The 15,976-nt window shown below is 37.4% G+C and overlaps 1 pseudogene; it reads left to right on the top strand.

Annotated features, from left to right (window-relative positions):
• The first annotated feature begins 741 nt into the window (after window positions 1-741).
• On the top strand, window positions 742-14,039 carry LOC101437361 (olfactory receptor 5L1-like; annotated as a pseudogene).
• The last annotated feature ends 1,937 nt before the right edge of the window (window positions 14,040-15,976 follow it).

Raw genomic sequence — 15,976 nt, 5'->3', positions numbered from 1 at the left:
GCTGTGGATCCAGCTAACAAAGTAATGATGACTGAGAGCATCATGTCTGCCTCTGTCTTTATAGTAGTTGATTTAATGCTTGTCCTTTCCTTAAGTAAAATCCCAGTACTGCTGTATTCCATAATAAAGATCCTTCCTTACTCGGGAAGAAGAGGTGAAGGAGCTTTCTCTTTTACAACTCTATTCCATTTATTGCTCATTTTCTGAGTGATTTTTTTTTAAACCATGAACAGTTGAATTTTAGTAAATATCTATAGATGTGACTATATGTTTTTTCTACTTTATTTTGTTAATGTGGTGGGTTGCATTGATGGATTATAAATGATATACCAACTTTGCACTTCTGAATAAACCTTGTTTATGATATGTTGTCTCTTTTTGTATACAAATTTATTTGATTTTCCATTTTTTAGTATTTTTCATATCTATATATGAGTGATTGACCTGTAATTTTCTTATTTGATAATGCTGGCCTCATAAATTAAAACTGCAATACATTCCCTCTTATTCTATTCTCTAGGTGATTTATGTCAGATCAGGATTATTTCTTATCTAATAGTGCTATCTATATTGATGATAAGGTTATAATTTTAATTCATTTATCCTGGAGTTTGATTGTTAGCAGAAGGGAAAGAGAACAACAAAAATAAGTAAAGAGAGAGCAGATGTGGCTGAAGCAGTCAGGTGCCTGCCTCCCACATGAGAGGTCCTAGGTTCAGTTCCTGGTGCCTCCTAAAGAAGATGAGTAGAAGCCTCAACCAGCAGATACTACAACAAGCAGATGCTGCAAGGAGCAGACACTACATGAACAGGTGCTGCAAGGAGCAGACACCACCACCAGCAGACTCCTCAGATGTTGCAAGGAACAAATTCACAAGGAGCATATGCTGCGAGGAGCAGTTGCCACAACCAGAAGCCGCCACAACAAAGGTCTTGGGTTTGGTTCCCAGTACCTCCTAAAGAAGATGAGCAGACAACAAGCAGACAGATGAGGAGCCATCTCGGGGTGGGGGAGGGAAATAAAAAAAAGAAAAATAGGTGAAGAATCTCTTCTGGATATTGCTTCCAATTCCACAACTCAGACAGATTCCATGTACTCTATTTTTACCTTGTCCTTAGAATACAGCTATCCCTACCAACAAGAGGCCCTTGAGTTTGAATGCCGTATGTATCTAGACAGCAATAACCAGGAAACATAGGCTGTTAATGGAGAAGTCCCACAGTCCATTTTCCTAACTGCCAATCTAAATTCCTTTTCTTTTTCAGGGCCAATCTATTTCTAAGATGCTGAACAGTAGAAAAAGCCAGTTATGAAGAAAAATAAACTCAATACATTCATGTAATAAAATAATTTTCCAACACCAGTAAATTTCCTGAAATCATGGTTACTAATGATATGACAATTAATATTTGCATAATAAGGTCTAGATCAAATTTTTTATAAATTTCTAATTTCTCCCCTAATATAATTCATACACAGAAATGGATAGCCCATCACTATCCCTTTGGATGACCTTCATGAAATAATTTATATTGCCAAACACACACACACATTCATACACACATATTTCTTAAAATAAAATGTAAACTTTCAGATTAAACATATAAATTTGGACTCTTGGAGAATTTCTGCAACACATTTGTATAAATAAATATCCATTCAACAGCATTTTCCAAAATAAAAAGAACAACCTGTTTGAAAGAAGTTTCCATGTATCTAAAGTTATTATTTAATTTAATTTAATTTTAATTTAATTTAACTTAATTTTATTTTATTTATTTTGTTTTTTTCTCTTAGCCTCTCAGTGTTTCTCTTTCTGTGACTATAGGAGATCCTGGAGTCCTCTCTCATATGGTAGGGTAAAATGGCAGATCTCTCTCTCTCTGTCTTTGTTTTCAGTCCTCAGTTTATATAAGACTCTAGTGAGAAGAGTAGAACTCACCCTGGGCCAGGCAAGCTAACCAAAAGCCCTAAAATGAACTGAATTACTCATGCTGATCTAACCAAAAAGTCCCTGAGCTGAATCTAATCAAAAGGTCCTACATAAAATAGGTTTTCACGGACAGGAATGAGTTAGCTGAAGAACATAATTTTCTGGGCCCACAAAAGACTCAAGTCTGTACCCCTGTGAGACATCAATTATGATTAACAAGCAACTATCAGCAAGGACAGTCATTTGATTAACCCAACCAAACGGTCCATTAATATGGAAAACTTCAGTCAAAGCAGTCACAGTTAGGTTATTCTTATCTGGCAGTATCAAAAAGTTTACTTTCCAGGAAACAAAATTTATCATAAACTTTAGAGTGATTGAGATTTGGACCTCATTCTTTATCCCTCCCTGTATTTATGTTCTTTACCTTGTAATTTTTCCATTTAATATATATCCTTAAATCTCAGATTGTGGCTCAGCTAGGTTATTGCCAAATAAGAAGTTAAAATAGTTACGTTGTTTTATGTTCCTTTGTACACTTCAGCTATTGACTTTGGAAAACCATACTTTGGCTCAGTGATGCAAGAGGATCATAGATACACAATGCACAGCTTTCCAAACAATCTGAAGACCTATAGCCTGGAGGTAAGTTCACCAGCCAAGACCAGACAAAAATAGATGATCCAGGGCTTCTAGCTGATGTTAGTTGACATGTCAAGTACACAAACTGTAAAAGTGAATGCATAAATAAGCTATGATCAATCCTACTGCTAGGTATAAATCAAAAGGACTTTTGCGCATAAGGAAAGGAGTGATCTGGGAACATTATGTTATCACTCCAAACTTGAAAGAACAAAAATGTGAGATCTTTCAAGTGTTCCTACATCATGGGACACTTCTCCAGCCCCTGCCTCCTACAACAAATGCAGCCAGCAGCATATGGCTGATTTGGTGGCTTGGAGTTGTATATCCAAGGAAAACATTTTCTTATTTTTAATCCATTCCTGTGGGTATTATTTTTTACAAGGAGCCATGTAAGATGACAGCCTCCCACCAAACTAAGAGGGATACGTCTGACCAAAGAAAGACTCAGAGAAGCACAGCTTGGTGAAGAGAGCACTTAATATGGTTCTTATGTGGGGCCTCACCCTTGATGGTCTGGAGGAGAGTCCTCTCACTTGAAAACACCAAGCCTGGCTGTGGTCTAAATCCTCATCCAGAATGGTTGGTGCAGATTGTGGCACTTCTAAGGCCCAAGCCTGACTTTTCCCAAAGAAAGAAAGGTCTTTTGGAGGAGATGTGGCTCAAGTGGTTGAGCGACTGTGTCCCACATGGGAGGACCTGGGTTTGGTTCCTGGTGCCTCCTAAAAAGAGAAAAAGAAAACTCAGAGAAGCTGATGTGGCTCAGTGGTTGAGCACTGGCTTCCCATATACCAGGTCCTGGGTTCAATCTCCAGGCCCCAGTATCTGAAAAGAAAAAAAAAGAGAGGACTTTTATGCTACATATCTACATTCAGATAGGGAGGACATGTGATGAGAGAGCATGGCTGAAAAGTGCAGTCTTCAGGATGGATAATCAAGGAAAGGACATTCACAATGTTTCCAAACAGGGCAGAAGTCATACTTTCACAGTAACTACATAAAATGAGCATTTGCAATGTTTGTTGGTAGGGCTAAAGCTGAAGTTACATCTTTACAGTAATTATATAAGCGATCTATTGATACAAAGGTGGTCAAGGCGTTCACAGGTCAGATTATTTGTAGAGTTTCAAGGAAAGAAGTCTAAGCATGCAAGTCTTACTTATTAGTCATGAGATAACAGTTATTTCTCTAGGTTTGATGTGTAACTATTAAGAAATGAAATGCTGGTGTGACCAGATGGAGAAAGAACTGGAAGGGTTGTGGGAAAATACAAAGCCATATAAGCTACAGGCATTGTAAACAGGACCTTTTGATAAGATCCACCTCAATTAGAATGGAACTTAATCCTATCACTGGAAGCTTTATAGAGACCTCTCAGCTCTTGGCAGAGAAAGCACAGGGAACAACATCCAGAAGCTAGAAGTCAGTTGAACCCAGAGGAGAAAGGAGAATCCAGAACAGGCTGTCATGTGCCATATGACACAAAAACGAAGGGACAAGGATCACTGGCAATAAGCACTGGAATGCCATATAAAGCATTGCTTAATGATTCCTTGATTTTGAATTTCTCCTAGCCTCAAAACCGTGAACAGTAATTTCCCAATGTTTTAGCCAACCTAATTCTTGGTACTTGTTTTAGCAACGATGAAATTAAAACAGCTGTCACAGGTTAAATCAGGCAGCAGCTTCCCTTGACATCTCCCCATGATCAATTTTGAAGCAGACTACATTTAATGAGACACTTCCTCATGAAAAACTTTTCCCAGCCCCATAAAGAGCAGATGACCAGCAAGTTTCTCTAGTGCAGCACTACAGAGGCTTCTCTGCCATTCACGGCATCACAGCTTTGCCTCTCAGTCAAGAACTGTCTTTCAGCCCTGGGAGGAGGGGCCTCTTTTGCAGGGCTCTATCTCAGCCTCATAGTAGTGGCTGCTCCTTACATTTGCTATTCCTGTATTGGTTAGAGTCCTCTTTAGGTCTTACAAACCAACCTCTCGTTACTCCCTTCCCTAATGTATTAATAATTCTTTATATTAAGATTTCTGTTCCACTCTTTTTGTAGGGATAGAAAGCAGATCTGAATTTCTGTAAGGCTAGGGACAGAGAGAGGGATGTCCTAAAAAGGGGCCTGAAAAATTTTGGGGGGAAAATGAAAATCTTCTGTATCTTGACTGTGGAAGTGAATTTATGGATTTATAAATTTGTCAAAGCTCATCAATTTGTATACTTTAAATTGGTTCAGTTTAGTATGTGCAATATAACTCAGTTTAGTATGTGCAATATAACTGGGAGAAATATTCACAAGGCACATATCTGAACAAATACTTTAACTAGACTATCAAAATAATACTAACAATCCAAGAATGAGACAAATAATCCAGGTAAAAATCACAAAAGATTTTAGCAGATGGAAGATATATGAATGGTCAATAATCACATGAAAAATATTCATAATCATTCATCAGCAATGAAACTCAAATTAAGATCCTAATGAAATACAATACCCACTGGACAGGAATGGCTGAATGTTTTTGAATGGAACACAGCTGGTAAGAGGGTAAATCAATTTACACAGGGTTATATAATTGTCACAACTCATAAAGTAAACATTTAGGAGCTGCATAAATTGTACATTATTTATCTCAATTTTAAAAATACGTGAAGAGATTAGTTTTCTTGTATGTGTTTGGGAGATTGAGACCATTAAGGAAAAAGGGGATGTGGGCCTCTGAGGCTCTCTCTTACATGTACAAAGGGTACCTGGGATACTGGTACCTAAGTCCCAGAGCAGAAAACTCCTCTTTATCCCAATTTGTGAAGAAGGGTAAAGGGATGCATGGCTTTAGACCAAGATAGATGATGATGATGATGACCAAAGAGAGAGAGAGAGCATAGGTAGATAGAATGTGATAGATGATAAAGATAGAAAGAACTATAGTTAAAAATTGAGATAGAGAACAATATAAAGGTATATTTATTTTAAAATCATATATGCACATTTATATTGATATATAAATCACACATTGTTGGCATTTATATTTTACTTTACATTTTGGAAAACTGTGTGTTATTTATAATCAACTACAAACCTTTGAAAGCATTTAATTCTCAAAGCACTTCTGAATGTATTAAATAAAAATATCCAAAAATTTACAAATGATGTAAATGTAGATTCCTGGCACTCTTTACACTAGTCAGAAATAAGTTACTAAGACTGAACTTGTCAATTAAAGAAAAAACACACATGATATGTGTTGCATGCTATGCTGTTTACAGCTGTTGTCAATTACAATTTCTCCGGAGTACCAATAGCTGCTACAGTTGAATGGACCTGTAAGTTTAACTCCCCTTTAGGACTACAAAACTGTCTTAAATCACAGAGGGCAAGAGAAGAAAATCAATTAGAAATGTCCAATTATGTCTACTTGAGAACACAGTTTTCTCCATGTGTATCTTTGGGATGGCACGCTTTGTGAAGTATTAAAATATAGCAAATTATCAGGCTGGCTCTCCAAAGGAAACATTGTTAAAGTCTCTCTGCAAGGGCTTGAATTTGGTTTATTGACTAATGCCCTCCATTTTCCTGGGTACAATGGGAGCCAACTGGCTCAGAGAATGAGAGTGCTCATTTGCTATCAGAAATTTACAAGAGCTTAAGCTATTTTGCTTTTATTCTTGCTGGGTTGGTGCACTTACTGTTGCTCAATATTTTGCAAATCAAGGTAAATAAAAAATCAGAAAGAGAATGAAATGGTATTATGGAACTGAAAATGGGTTACTGTTTGGGTACAAATTCATCGAGCCTTTATTTCTCAGCGAGCGTTTTACTGTAATCCCAATACAGCTTTCTTTGTAAATGGTGAAAAGTGGCTGGGAGAAATGATATCCTGGGAAAAATGACCTTCTGTTAATTTCAACTGTGCTCATCCAGTTAACCATATGACTCTTTCCCGATCTCAGCATGCTTATTTAGATAGTTTCAATTATGAATCATTAATCTTACATACAGAACACCTAAACCAGTGTTCAGTTTCTTCAGGAACTTGCTGCATTTTGTCGTAATTTCCAATGGTATTAAAAATTTACAAATACATAAACCGAATTCGAATATTTTGACGATAGCAGAAGTAGACAAATGAAGCCCAGATTTTTAAAATCCAGTCCAGTATTCTTTCTGGCCACACACAAGGCATATTTCTTAAGTTTATGCTAATTTGACACAATGATAAAGAAATGTTGACTTTATTTTCCCCCAATATTGCCAAATTGACTCAAAATTATTTGATTTCTTTTCTCAGCTAAATTTCATGTCAACTGGTAAACGTTTAAAACTATAGTCCAGGGGTACAAAATCACCTAGTAGCTGATAGCCTAAGTATTTCTCTTACAGGTGGTTGAAATACAATCACCACTAGGTGGCAGGGTGATACCATAAATTAAAGGAAGATCCTAACTGAGACTTTTCTACACATGCCTCTTCTCTCACTTTTACTGAACCTGTGGTTGGCGATGGGATTGATGTATACCCAGGAGACCTGAATCTCTGGACTGTCCATATGCCAACTGGGCCTTGAGCCTCAGGAGAGTTGAAACACCTACTCCTTGGTTTGTTGGACTTACCCAGGTCAGCTAACAGGGAGGTAATGATGGTCAACCACCACATCAGGGAACCGAAAGTGCTTACAATTCAAAGCAGCAGAACCGCATCCATCAACCACATGGGTCTAAGACCCTCTCAATATAGCGGTGGGGTAAACATCACCATCCCAGGGTCCACAGGATGGAGGAATAAAATATGAATTAGAGTGGACTTACTTTTATTCTACTATAGAACTATTATGATTAGTAATGGAAGAAACTGTAGCATTGATGTGAAGAAAGTGGCCAGGGTAGTTGCTGGTGGCAGGGAGAAGGAAGAGGAGATGTGATGTGGGACTTGGAGTTGTCCTAAATGATATTGCAAGGACAGATGCTGGACATTATATATCCTGCCATAATCCACTGAATGTACTGGGGGAGAGTGTAAACCACAATGTAAACTATGATCCATGCAGTGCAGCAGTGCTCCAAAGTGTATTCATCAAATGCAATGAATGTGCCACAATGATGAAAGAGGTTGTTGATGTGGGAGGAGTGGGGTGGGGAGTATGTGGGAACCTTTTATATTATTTAATGTAATATTTTTTGTGATCTATATATCTTCAAAAATACAATTAAAAAATAAATGCTCAAAAAAAGTAACAGAAATTGAAAGCAAGTTCACTGTTGTAATGTACTTTGATGATCATTCATTTCATCCTCCTTTCTTTCAAAGATAAATCTACAGATGTTCAAAGATGTTATATTACTGTATTCCTGAAGTAAGTCACTACTAATTTTTTATTTTTGCTCTTCCCATCTTTTAATATTGAACTTGGACTAATATGTATGTGTTTAGTCACTTCCACAGTAATCAGTTTTAAAAGGAATATGCAGAGTTGATGATCAAACAACAACAACAAAACAAATAAACACTGACACTGACACTGATGTGAGTCCACACTTATTCTGTTTAATATATTTTAAATTTAAATATCTCTATAGCAGATTGAAAGTAGAATTACATGCTTTCTGCAAATACAACTTGAGCGATTACTATGTTCTAGGTGGTGCAATCTTTGTAGGAGGGACATAGTGAATTAAACAAAATCCATTCCCTATAAAACTTATCATTAAGTGGAAGAAAAACAAATATGCATGTGATTTCAATACAGTGTAATATGTTCAACAAAATGATGCATAAGGAGCTAAGGAGATCACTTAGGGCTGATAAGACACAGAGGCTTAGTTGGGATGAGGAAGGAATTAGGAACATTTTCCTGCCCTGGAGCCAATGAAAAGAATGTATAGTCATAAGGGCAAGAGAAACTGGTAAAGTGAAGAAGCAAGGCTGAAGAAGTCAAAAGGAGAATCACGTTCAAGGTTCTAGTTAAAGGGTCATGGTGTTGTTATTAAGCTTAGTCAACATGGTTAGAACATGTTGCAGGGGGGGAAAAGATGCAGTGAAAATAAATATAGAGACCTAAATGGAAATGGTGACAGTTGGAAGCTTTGTGTGTTCCCAGAGAAGATCATGGTCTTAAAGTTAATCCATTCCTGTGAATGTGGGATCTTTTGACAGGATTACTTCAGGGAGGTGTGACCTAGGGTGGGTCTTGGTCCATTTGGTAGGGTCCTTTAAAAGCTGAGGACTGAAGGCAGCAGAAACACAGAGAAAATGCCACAGAGATGGAGAGAAGGAATGCAGGAGCTCAGAGAGGAACCTGGGAGAGAGAAGCCACAGATAGAGCGGCCAAAGGCTGAAGCAACAAGGCCCAGAGGAGAAGCAGACATTTCCATGTGCCAAGAAGGAGTCCAGGATTGCGTGTAACCAAACTTTGGTGATGCAGCATTTCTGATGATGCCTTGGTTTGGACACTTTCACATCCTCAGAACAATACTCTTTTAACCTAATAAATGTCCATTGTAAATGCCAAACCATTTCCATGCTAAGGAGTTTATCAAGAAAGACTATATAATCAATGAGGGTTGTATGGAATAATGAAATACATATTGTGTATTAGAAAATGCATTTTGGCTGCAGTCTGAGGAAAAAGCTGAAAAAGTAAGAAATGTTATTTGGAGGCCAAATTTGGAGACTGCTACTGAAGTAATATAAGAAAATACTGCTTTCTCATTTTGACTCCCATAGGTACTTAGTACATGTGGTTGCTTTCAGCATTTGTATTGTCTCCCCTCCTGCTCCTCACCTCTAGACTCAGTGAACTTCTTTTTGTCATCCAGCCTCAGCTCTACCATCACAATCTCAGGGAGGCCTCCTAAGGTTTATGGAAAATAGCCCCATTCTCCTATCACACAATCTACAAACTGTAACTCTCACCTAATTGTCATTTCATATCTATTTGCTAATGTTCTTATTATGCTTATCTTCCTCACTAGATGAAACTCTCCAGGAGTGCCTGGTCCACAGATTTCGGAGTCACCATTTTACCTCTGTTCAGGTGTGTATCATTACTCTCTTAGTTCCAGGGCTCTCATGATAAAGCACTAAACACTTAGTAGCTTAAAACAAAATAAATTATTTTCTCACAATCCTGGAGGATAGAGGTCTAGAATCAAACCATGAGCCCGACTTCCTCATTATCCTGTTGGGGAGACTCTGTTTCAATCTATTCTCTTGGCTTCTGGAAGTGGCTTGCTGGGAATTTATGACATTCTCTACCTCAGTTACAATATGACAGTTTTTCCTCTGTCTGTCTGTGTCCAATTTCCTCTTTGTAAAAAGACACAAATAATATTAGATTAAAGTCCACCCTGAACCATCATAACTAATAGTGTCTTCAAAGATGCTATTTGGTTTTTTTTTTAAGATTTTTTTATTTTTATTTCTCTCCTCTTCCCACCCCCTGCCCCAGTTGTCTGTTCTCTGTGTCTATTTGTTGCATGTTCTTCTTTGTCTGCTTCTGTTGTCAGTGGCATGGGAATCTGTGTTTCTCTTTGTTGTGTCATCTTGCTGCATCAGCTCTCCGTGTGTGCTGCGCCATTCCTGGGCAGGCTGAACTTTCTTTAGCGCTGGGCGGCTCTCATTACAGGGCACACTCCTTACACGTGGAGCTCCCCTATTCAGGAGACACCCCTGTGTAGCAGGGCACTTCTTGCGCTCATCAGCACTGCGTGTTGGCCAGCTGCATACAGGTGACGGAGGCCTGGGGTTTGAACTGTGGACCTCCCATGTGGTAAATGGACGCCCTAACCACTGGGCCAAGTTCGCTTCCCCAAAGATACTATTTCTAAATAGAGTCACACTGTTGGGGTCAAGGGTTAGGATTTAAATGTATCTTTTGGGGAAGACAATTCAATGCATAACAATCACAAAATAAGAACTACACCTCTCTGAAGTAATCTAATCAAAGGAGCCCATGTACAGTAGGTTCACACCCATGGGAACAGACCAATTCAAGAACACAATATTCTGGGGTTCACAAAAGACACAAACTACCATAGTCATACATTATGTTCATGCTTTAAAGTTTTTATTACACTGGGGGATGCATGCTGGAGTAGTCAGCATCCTTCTCAAATGATAAACTGAGGCAACATTAGAGTTTCCCATTTATCTACACTCAGAGTTGATTACTTTTTCTACTATTTTCTTTCCCCTGGTGTAGGCATTATGTCCTTTCTTTCCAGGCCAACAGAGAGGAATAATTATTCCTCTCAAAAAAGGAAACTGGTCTTATCTTAGTTTCCAGATATACAAGGGGGGAAAAAATGATGATTTGTTTGATATTAATATTAGGCCTTTGAACAAAGTTTTTTTAAAAAAAATTCAGTTTCGCCTTGGTCAAATTACTCTAATGGGAATTTACAGACTTACAGAGATACTAGAATAACATTTCTGCCAAGTTAAATATCTCTTAGTTAAACTTGTTTGGAAACCAAAGAGGAAACATGTATTATCTTTGTATTCATTTTCCCAAGAAGCTGTGATATAATGTGAGGACTGATAAAGAATATGCCAACATGAATGTGACGATAAATTTCTTCTTTTCATGAAAATTGAAATAAAATTGGGAAAAGGCCACTGAATTTTCTATACTAAAAGCTGAAACCTTTCTGTAGAGAGTAGGTAAATGCCACCTTCATGATTCTGCTGAATTGTTTACATATTGAAATTTAGTAATACATATCTACTGAATTTATCATTTGATTTGGATTTTATGGAAACTGTGGCTTATTGCATACATCTTAGATTTAAATAGAGAATCTGGAGTATTGGACATTGGACACCTATTAAGTTTTATTTAAACAGCCTTCAACTAAGCACTGTCCATGGTCAAAAAGAAATATAATTTTGGTATTTATTATTAAAATAGTAACAATAATTTTTTCTAATGTTTATTGGAAAACTCTGGCCAGAATTTAGTAATAGAAATGCAATCAATTGTTGAAACTATTGTTCCTTCTTCTTGGTAATATAGAGAATCTCTTGTGGCTTTACATTTTTATAGAAGACATATATGCTAATTTCCACTTACTGGGTCAATCTGCATAAGTGAATTCAAAGGAGATCAACAATAATTTCTTTTTCATGATTTTTGAAAATTTGAGAGGAAGTAAATAAAGCAGAAGATGAATGATTTGTATTCCAGAGAAGAGCACAAGAAAATCTTGAAACTCAGAGACCTAAGACTCAACATAAATCTGAAGAGTATAAAGTTTTGTTTTATTTTGTTTCCATAATGTCCAGTTCAGAAAGAATATGCAGCACTGCCCCTAGCAAACACCAAGTTAAGATAGCCTAGGAGAGATAAGCTAAAGTATTTAACAAGTGCACAAAAATAAATAAACAACATAAAGCCAAGTAGTCAATTTTAAGTGTCAAAAGACCTAGGAGGTTTGAGCTCTCATTTCTTGGTGGGCTCCAGTAATAATCAGTGAAATCTATCTATAAGAGTATCCAGTTCTCTAAACCCTGATCGACCCTAAAGACCATAATTATGACATAAAATCCTTATGCTAATGTTTCAGGAAAAATGTTAATATAGAGTATCAAATCTATTTTCTACATCCACAGTTATCACTATGAAATAAACACTTGTAGATTAGAGTCTTAAGAATTTCTCCCAGCATATCAATAATAACTCTCAGAGAAGTTTATTAATATTATAAACATTATTAAAAATAATACAAATATCCAAATGTGGATAATTGATTAAAGAATTTGAAGCCATGGTGCAATAAAGCTAAATAAATAATATATTAAATTCTTCCTAATGATTGAATGTCCCTAAAGTGTGAAAGTCGATTTAAAAAAGCCATGGAGGATGCTGTAGATGTCAGTAATTTTAATGTTTCTGTGTGATCTGTGAACTAAATTGTGAGCTTTATGTATCTGTATTTTATTATTTCAAAACTCCTCCTAATTTTCACAAAAATGATGTCCTTTATCTTGTCAAATATAACTCTCCTAATATTCTCATATTTATTTTTAGGAAAGAGCAAAGACTCATATTCGAATCTTATAATGGAAAATGACTTTTTTTTTTTTTAAGATTTATTTTATTTATTTCTCTCCCCTTCCCCCCTGTTGTCTGCTCTGTGTCCATTTGCTGTGTATTCTTCTGCATCCGCTTGCATTATCCTGTGGCACTGGGAAACTGGGTCTCTTTTTTGTTGCGTCATCTTGCTGTGTCAGCTCTCTGTGTGTGCGGCTCCACTCCTGGGCAGGCTGCGCTTTTTTCATGCAGGGCGGCTCTCCTTGAGGGGCACACCCCTATGTGGGGATGCTCCTGCGTGGCATGGCACTCCTTGTGCACAGAGGCAGCTCTGTACATGGGCCAGCTCACCACATGGGTCAGGAAGCTCTGGGGATTGAACCCTGAACCTTCCATGTGGTAGACGGACACTCTGTCATTTGAGCCACATCTGCCTCCCGGAAAGTGACTTTTAATTTAGTTTTCTATTTTTCCCCCAACCCCAAATGAAGTAATGACAAGGGCAAGAAAAACTGCAGCTCTGTGTCAGAGTTCATTCTCATGGGATTGTCAGACCTCCCTGAGCTGAGCGTCTTCTTCTTCCTGGTCTTCCTTCTCATCTATGGAGTCACAGTGATGGGCAACCTGAGCATGATCACAGTGATCCAGGCCAGCTCTCAGCTGCACACGCCCATGTACTTTTTCCTGAGCCACTTGTGTTTTGTGGATTTCAGATACTCCACCACCAATGTGCCTAATATGCTGGTCAATATCTTAGACAAGAAAAAAGCCATTTCCTTCCTTGGATGCATTGCACAATTCTACTTGTTCTGCACATGTGTTGTCACAGAGGACATCCTGCTGGCTGTGATGGCCTATGACTGCTTTGTGGCCATCCGTTACCCACTGCTGTACATGGTGATCATGTCCCAGAAGCTCCATTTTGGACTTGAGTCTGCCTGCTATCTCTGTGGAACAGTGTCCTCTCTGATTCATATGTGTTTAGCTCTTGAGATCCCATCGTATAGATCAAATGTGATTAACCACTTCTTCTGTGATTTACCCTCTATCTTATCTCTTGCTTGCTCTGATGTGTCTATGAATGAACTGCTGGTGTACACGGTGACCAATTTCAATGAGATCATCACAAATCTGATCATTCTCACCTCCTCTTTTTTTATTCTCATCACCATCCTGAGGATGCGCTCTGCAGAAGGAAGGAGCGCAGCCTTTTCCACCTGCACCTCCTACCTCACAGCCATCATTTTCTTCCATGAAACAATCCTTTTCTTTTAATTGCAAGCCCAGTTCTGAATACAGTTTGGCAACTGATCAAATGGCCGCAGTGTTCTATACTGCAGTGATTCCCATGCCGAACCCCCTGATCTACCGCCTGAGGAACAAGGATGTGAAAGCAGCTTTCAGGGAAATGTTGGTTCCAAAATAACTTCTTAGAGACCTTTGTTTTAAAAAGGACTCAGGATTCCTACATGCAGGGTGGTAAATGGGTGAACAGGTGGGTTGAAATATTAGAGTTGTGAGAACAGTAAGTTATTAGCTGGTTTTAAAGGAATATTTTTGTTTAGCAAATTTTTGTGCATTTTCAATTTCAACATGTAGATTTGACTGAATGTCAAAATGCTTATCTTATATTTTTCTGTTTTTCTATTTGTTTTGTTTTTACTGCATATGGAAAATGCAATGCTAGGACACAAGGTTTAATATGATGTAAAACCATCATAAATCTAATGAATTACTCATTAGAGTTACATTTTGTTTCCATAGCCATTATGGAACCTACACTTTTTTTTCAAAATTGCTATCCTATTTTCCAAAAGATAAATATTTGTAAAAGTTTGTATTTCCGTTATTATCAGTAGCAGCATTTCTGACCTTTCTCACTTTATGTTACTTCATATCTTCATAATGACTCTAGGATATAACCATTTTCCGTGAAATTCTTCATTTAGCTTTTCAGTGTACTTTATAGTCTCTGCACATGTTCTTTGCATGTTTCTTTACTCTTGGGGAACTGCCCTTTCTTCACCTTTTCTCTATAAGCCTAAATCACACTTCTGCTCTCAGACAAATTAATATACAGCAACTGATGCTTTAATTAATTGCACTCCCATTATTTTTCATGCCAGTTTCTACACTACATTTACTTTTTTAAGAAAAGAGGATTCTCTCAGTGCCAATAAAGATGTGAGAAAAGCAATAAGCTATAACAAATGAAATCATGGATTGGTGTTTTGATTATGATTTCATTCATCCAGTAGAAATATAAAACCTCTAATCTTCAGTTTTCTGAAGATAAAATTGGATAATTCTTTCATCCTCACAGCACTATATTGAGAATAACTTATGATAACATATTTGACATATGACAAATCATTGGAACAGAGGAGATAATAGTTAATGTCTATTTACATGAAGTCTTTGTGGCCTGAGATTATCTATTTTTCATTGACTATCATAGCAATATTATAGTTTTTCTTAATTTTTATTATTACTTAATGAGAGAAAGTATAAATACAGGGGAATAAATATAAGTCTAATAACTTAATATCATATTTACCTTAATATATGAACTTAGAACTCTGATGACTTTCAAAATTTGTGAATTGTTTTAAAAATTATTCCACATTGTCATAAGAATTATGTCATTTAGGATTCATTCACTGAAAAACTTCTTTAGAGCGATTTAATACATTAAAATTTAGGTGTTGGAAGGCTAGAAGAGCATAAACTGGATCCTATGCATTAATTTAAAGTACATTAACTGCAGGGAACAGCTATTTTAATTGTAATTTGGAAACAATTGGAAGAAGTGTTGATAACAGAATCTCAGAGCTTGGAGGAAACTCTAATCTGCTTATCTTTACTCCTTAAGAAAGGATTGTGGCTCTCAGGATGGATGAGCCTCATCAGTTTTAAGACTATTTTGGTTTACAAATACAGAATATCTGTAAACCAAAGTCTGAAGTTCCAACCTATGAAGAGAGTGGTGAAATGGTGTGAAGATTTTAGCCACAGTCCAATGTCTATTTCTGCTGAATCCACAAAAACATTAACGAAAAGCAAGATGGAATTCTCTTCTCCTCTCCTCTCCACATCTTTTGAAAACTCCTCCTCTACATTTCCCTCCCCCTCTACCATCATTGCTTCCAATTAGCAGAAACTACAGGAAGAGAGCTGTCTGAAACCAGCGGGGGCGAGTCCAGGGACCTGTGGGAAGAAGTGGGGGTAGGGGCAGGGGACGAGAAAGAATGGAGAAAAGACAGGATTCTGATCAAGTCTCGTTTATTAGGGGTAGGGTAGGGGTATTTATAACTAGGAAGGAAGAAGGTAGTACATACTGATGACAGCGCATGTGTTGGTAAA

This window comes from Dasypus novemcinctus, chromosome 10, assembly GCF_030445035.2.
Source record: "Dasypus novemcinctus isolate mDasNov1 chromosome 10, mDasNov1.1.hap2, whole genome shotgun sequence".
In the NCBI taxonomy this organism is placed as follows: Eukaryota; Metazoa; Chordata; class Mammalia; order Cingulata; family Dasypodidae; genus Dasypus; species Dasypus novemcinctus.
This window is presented reverse-complemented; position numbering and strand designations above follow the sequence as displayed.